This window comes from Gekko japonicus, unplaced genomic scaffold (genome assembly GCF_001447785.1).
Source record: "Gekko japonicus isolate JY-2015 unplaced genomic scaffold, Gekko_japonicus_V1.1 scaffold3636, whole genome shotgun sequence".
NCBI lineage: Eukaryota > Metazoa > Chordata > Lepidosauria > Squamata > Gekkonidae > Gekko > Gekko japonicus.
Window position 1 is genome coordinate 35,187 of NW_015162069.1, and position 6,793 is coordinate 41,979.

A 6,793-nucleotide genomic window follows, 5' to 3' on the forward strand; every position below is an offset into this window, starting at 1 on the left:
GACTTAAACTGAAGAAAATCGGGAAAACCACGAGGCCATTCAGGTTTGACCTAGATCGCATCCCTGATGAATATACAGTAGAGGTGAAGAATAGATTCAAGGGTCTGGATTTGATAGATAGAGTGCCTGAAGAACTATGGACAGAGGTTCGTGACATCGTACAGGAGGCAGCAATCACCACCATCCCAAAGAAAAAGAAATGTAAGAAAGCAAAGTGGCTTTCTGATGAGGCTTTACAAATAGCAGAGGAAAGAAGGAAAGCGAAAGGCAAAGGCGAAAAGGAAAGATTTACCCAACTGAACGCAGATTTCCAGAGAACAGCAAGGAGAGATAAGGAGGCCTTCCTGAATGAACAGTGCAAAGTAATAGAAGAAAACAATAGAATGGGAAGGACTAGAGATCTCTTCAAGAAAATTGGAGAAATCAAGGGAGCGTTCCATGCAAAGCTGGCCATGATAAAGGACAAAAACGGTAGGGACCTAACAGAAGCAGAAGAGATTAGGAAAAGATGGCAAGAATACACAGAAGAACTATACAAGAAAGACCTCAATGTCCTTGACAAACACGACGGTATAATCACTGACCTTGAGCCAGACATCCTGGAATGTGAAGTTAAATGGGCCTTAGAAAGCATTACTAACAACAAAGCTAGTGGAGGTGATGGTATTCCAGCTGAGCTATTCAAAGTCTTAGAAGATGATGCTGTTAAAGTGCTGCACTCCATTTGCCAGCAAATTTGGAAAACGCAACAGTGGCCACAGGATTGGAAAAGATCAGTATACATTCCAATCCCAAAGAAGGGCAATGCCAAGGAATGTTCAAACTATCGCACAATTGCACTCATATCACACGCTAGCAAGGTCATGCTCAAGATCCTACAAGCTAGGCTTCAACAGTACGTGGATAGAGAACTACCAGAAGTACAAGCTGGGTTTCGAAGAGGTAGAGGAACGAGAGATCATATTGCCAACATTCGCTGGATTATGGAGAAAGCAAGAGAGTACCAGAAAAATATCTACTTCTGCTTCATTGACTATGCTAAAGCCTTTGACTGTGTGGATCACAACAAACTATGGCAGGTCCTTAAAGAGATGGGAGTACCAGACCACCTCACATGTCTCTTGAGAAACCTGTATAAGGGCCAAGAAGCGACAGTTAGAACCGGATACGGAACAACTGATTGGTTCAGCATAGGAAAAGGAGTACGACAAGGATGTATACTGTCACCTTGCTTATTTAATATATATGCAGAGTACATCATGCGAAATGCTGGCCTGGATGAATCACAAGCGGGAATTAAGATTGCTGGGGAAAAGATCAACAACCTCAGATATGCAGATGATACCACTCTAATGGCTGAAAGTGAAAAGGATCTAAAGAGCCTCTTGCTCAGAGTAAAAGAGGAGAGCGCAAAAGTGGGCTTGAAGCTCAACATCAAAAAAACTAAGATCATGGCATCCGGCCCCATCACTCCTTGGCAAATAGAAGGGGAAGTCGTGGAAGTAGTGACAGACTTCACGTTCCTGGGATCCCAGATCACCGCAGACTGTGACTGCAGCCATGAAATTAAAAGACGCCTGCTCCTTGGGAGGAAAGCGATGGCGAACCTAAACAGCATGATAAAAAGTAGAGACATCACCCTGCCAACAAAAGTCCGCATGGTCAAAGCAATGGTATTCCCAGTAGTCATGTATGGCTGCGAGAGCTGGACTATAAGGAAGGCCGAGCGCCGAAGAATAGATTCTTTTGAACTATGGTGCTGGAGAAGACTCTTGAGAGTCCCTTGGACTGCAAGAAGAACAAATCAGTCAATCCTCAAAGAAATCAACCCTGACTGTTCCCTGGAAGGCCAGATAATGAAACTGAAGCTCAAATACTTTGGCCACCAAATGAGAAGGGAGCACTCACTGGAGAAGACCCTGATGCTGGGAAAGATTGAAGGTCAAAGAAGACGGGGACGGCAAAGGATGAGATGGTTTGACAGTGTCATCGATGCAACGAACATGAAATTGAGCAAACTTCAGAGGACAGCGGAAGACAGGAGGGCTTGGCGGGATCTGGTCCATGGGGTCGTGAAGAGTCGGACTCGACTGTACGACTGAACGACAACAACAAATGTCATATATCAGTTTAAGAAGAATGGTCCAATGTTGCACCATAACAGGGCACGTCCACCAGCAGTGAACGTCAGAGCCAGGCTGCCCACATCCCCTCCAACAACTGGGGCTATATGAGGTTGAAATGTGATGCAAACGTAGTGGAGTGAGATGCCATCTATGAACAATTTTTCGGAACTGGGTTTCCTTGTATGTACTCAGCTCACCTTCAGTCATGCTGTGAGGATCCTCGTGCTGTGGTGGCAACTGGTGGCAAAGCAACGTCTTTAAAAATCTGTGCAGCCAATCAAATCTCATGAGCCGGAGGACAGCATGAGGTGGGGTCCAGTGAGGTCAGGGGGTGGCATGTGGTCATGTCATATGGCATAGCAATACTTCTGGCAGTATTTGCACATGCCACAAAGAATGAGACCATGTGGTATCGGTGAACGTGTGCATTCACAGTAGGGTTGCCAACCTCCCGCCAGGGCCTGGAAATCTCTTGGAATTACAACTGATCTGTAGACGAAAGAGATCGGTTCCTCTGGAGAAAATGGCTGGTTGGGAGGGTGGATTCAATGGCACCATGGTTCTTTCCCTCCCCAAACCCTGCCTTCCCCAGGCTCCACTTCCAAATCTCCAGGAATTTCCAAGACAGATGCTGTCAACCCCAATTAACAAGTCATGTGGTTTTGAAGACAGGCTATTTATCAGATTTTAAAAACATGGATAGGCACTTAAGGTAAAATGCAGTTAGTGCTAGCCTTCTGCTAGGAATGCCAGTCTCCAGGTGGGACCTGGAGATCTCTTGGAATTACAGCTCATCACCAGATTACAGAAATCAGTTCCCCTGGAGAAAATGGCTGCTTTGGAATGGTTATATTCTGCTATTCTGCTACGGTCAGGCCTCACCTGGAGTACTGTGTCCAGTTTTGGCCACCACATTTTAGGAAGGATGTTGACAAGCTCAAGCGTGTCCAGAAGAGGGCAACCAGGACGGTGAGAGGGTTGGAATCCAAGTCTTTCGAGGAAAGGCTGAAAGAGTTGGGTATGTTTAGCCTGGGAAAGAGAAGACTTAGAGGGGACATGATTGCAGTCTTCAAGTATTTGAAGGGCTGTCATGTAGAAGATGGAGTGGATCTATTCTCTCTTGCTCCAAATTTGAAGACTAGATCTAATGGGTGGAAAATACAAGGCCGTCGTTACCGGCTAAATATCCGGAGAAACTTCCTAACTGTAAGAGTGGTTGAGCAGTGGAACAGTCTGCCTCGGGAGGGGGTGGAGGCTCCTTCGCTGGGCATTTTCAAGCAGAGGCTGGACGACCATCTTTCAGGTATGTTGTAGGCATGTAGGGCTATCTTTCAGCTCTGCTCCTGCAGAGTGCAGGGGGTTGGACTAGATGACCTGTAAGGTCCCTTCCAGCTCTAACATTCTATGATTCTATTACTCTATGGCATAGTACCCCAATGGGGACCCCCTCCTTCCCAGGCCCCCTCCTCAAATCTCCAGGAGTTTCCCAACCTGCATCTGGCAACCCTACGCCCCCCATCCCCTGCCAGTGGCCAGGGGGAACCTGGAAACCATAGTTCTGCCCCCCCTTACTTGTGCAGTCATCACTGCAAAACAGGCATGCACAGAAGTCTTAAAAGTCAGGGCTAACTGAGAGCCCTGAGATTTCAACAGGCCATCCTGAGGTCCTAAGAACGAGCCCCCAAACCCGCATCTGGGGCTACAGCCTGAGGGCCTGACCATATATTACGTGTTTATTCACAAATGCTTGTTCGTTTGCCACTGGAAACTCAGTTTTCAGGTGTGCAGGGACCTGGGTCACACAAGGGGTCCAGCCTGTGGGCAGAGTAATTAATGCAGCAACGGCGCATAACCTGATTAAAGAGTAAATAAAGGTTTATTTAGGAATTAATATACTTGATAGGAAAGAGGAGAGAGAGAGAGAGGTTCCCGACTACATCTCTAGTGAGAGAGAGGGTAGGACTGAGTGCGGCACTTCCGAGAAGAAGGGGGGAAATTGCCCTAAGAGTAGCAATCTGGAGACAGACAAGAAATTACACTTAACAGGCGAGAAGGTGCTGGCCTCCCTATCCCATCTAATTGTCTTCTTGCTGCCCCCTGCAGGGGATTCTTTGTACACCAGACATTGCCTTTTCCAGCACAGCCTTCCCTTGTGCTGTTTTCCCCAACTTGAAACAGCTCCAGGGATGGTTTCCCCAGTGGGACACATACCGCTCCCTGGGGATGTTTGGAATCCGGAAAACAGTACGAAGGGAGAAAGACATAAGTGCCCGCTCTCTACGGGCCACACACCCAGTTCAGAGTTGGCTTGATCTCTCCTGGGAACTGCATTCTGAGCACAGAACTACTGGTGTATATCTGACCGCACAGGCTCTGAGAGGACCCAGGAGCAACCTATCAAGGAGGACTCTGGAGAGGCAGCAGAAGAAAATTCATGGGTAAATAAAATAGTTCGACCCTGACATCCCTGGGGGCAATGCTCCCTCTAAGCTGTGGAGCCTTGTGAGCAAGAATTCTATTTTGTGAGCTCCTGGCATTAAAGTTGTCAGCGAGCAATTTGGCTATTACATCAATTAGTTTGCTCTGGAGCCATCCTTCCTGAGCTAAGACAAAAATCTGTGAGCTGGAGGCTAGAAAACTGTGAGCTAGCTCACACTAACTCAGCTTAGAGGGAACACTGCCTGGGGGAGAGGCTATCATAAATCAATTTTTGAAACAGCAAAAAAGATTAAGCCAGTCCAATATGCTGGAAGTTTACTCCATTCATTAGTCTAAGTGGAACTGGTTTTTAAGCCTCACATGTTCATCTTGTTCACAGCACTGTCCAGCAGAGCCTGGTCCGAGTCAATGGTTTTTGCACTTTGCAAGCATAAAGCTGTAATGATGTTTCATCCGGTGATGTAAGAGGCCTCTAAATAGTTGTAGGAATGACAAAAATGTAGGAACAGAGATATGTCATCCTAAATTCCTTCTCAAAAGAAGCCATCTGAGAAGAGCTTGGGGGTGGGGTGGCGGGAATGACCTGGCCAGAGATGATATAACTTATTCAGTCCGTATATTTATTTATTTTTATTTATTTAATTCGATTTCTATCCCGCCTTGCCTGACAAGCAGGCTCAAGGCGGCGTACAATAATAATTTACAATTAAAACAGATGCAATTCTAACAATAAAATATAAAGTGCAGATTAAATACAAACGATAAAGTGCAGATGGCGATCATTGTAGTTGGTCCCGTATCCCAAAGAAAATGCCAGTAATAGATGTTCAGTAGCTCATTCAGTGGCGGCTCCTAATCGAAAGCCTGGTGGAAGAGCTTGGATTTACAGACCCTGCGGAACTGTAGAAGGTCCCGCAGGGCCCTGATGTCCTCTGGGAGCTCGTTCCACCAGCAGGGAGCGGTGGCGCAGGCAATAAAACGCCTGCCGTAACATCAGTAACAGCCATTAAGGCTGTTCGAGACCCACCGCGGCCGGGGTGAGCTCCCGGCCCTAGTCCCAGCTCCTGCCCACCCAGTGGTTCGAAAGCGTAGTCGCAAGTAGATAAACGGGTACCTTCCCTTAGGTGGCAGGGGGCACCCTCCTCCTTGCGGGGATGTGTGTGTGCAGCAGGAGCATCGGCGGCGGCGGAGCAACAGAGTGGCGACCCAGTGAGCGTGACGGACGTCGAGCGGCAGAGTCCGGGCGGAAACTGCATCGTGGAGGGGTGGTGACGCGGTGGCGCGGCGCAGCGGAGCCATTAGGACATGAGCCGAAACTGCGGCTGGCGCGTGGCCGCGCGCCAGGATAAAAGTCCACCAGAGGGAGTCGCTATCAAAGACCTGCTCCAGAAAGGCGCCATGATGTGGAAAGCTGAGAACTACAACACCTGAAGCCCGCTGAAGAGAGAGCCAAACAATAACAACAGAGCCCTGCTGCCTGGGTGCCGGTAGGCAGTCACTTCCCCATATAATGTGGCCCTAGATAGGTAATTAAATTGTATGTAAACCGCTCAGAGACTTAGAGCGGTATAAAAGTTGAAAGCTAAATAAATAAATAAAATAAAAATAAAAAAGTATGGAGCCGCCACTGAGAAGGCCCTAGATCTGGTAATAGCCAGTCTGGCATCCTGGTATACTAAGGTGGGTTACCGTGTTAGTCTGTCTGCAGCAGTAGTGACTCACAAAAGCTCATACCCTGCCACAAATTCTCTTAGTCTTTAAGGAGATACTGGACTCTTTCTTTTTTCTAGTCTGTATACTGTATTACTGTCCCATGTTTTGATACTGATTTCTTTGCATCCTCTAAGAATATAGATCTCACTCCCCTCTTCTGCCCTGCGCTATCAGTTGTCACTTTGGATATTAAATATGGAAAGAAACAAACAAGACAGAAACTGAGGGTCTGGGGAGAAAAGGTGATGGGACAGAACATATGAGAATCCATTTGTCCAGGAAGGTGTTGGCTCCAGAATCCCCCGTTCTCTCCCAGCCAATCTAGATACAAGCTGCTCACACATCATCCCTTTTCATTGTAAGAGAGTCTCCTTCTTAAGCTGCCAGATACTTCCTTTCTTACAAGTTGAAAGCTGGGGGTTCAGAGAGAGGGGGCATGGGGTATTTCTAAGGGGGCTTTGCCCCCTGCAGTTATGGGGCAGAGGGGTTCCCGCTTCACCCTCCAGCCATTTTTA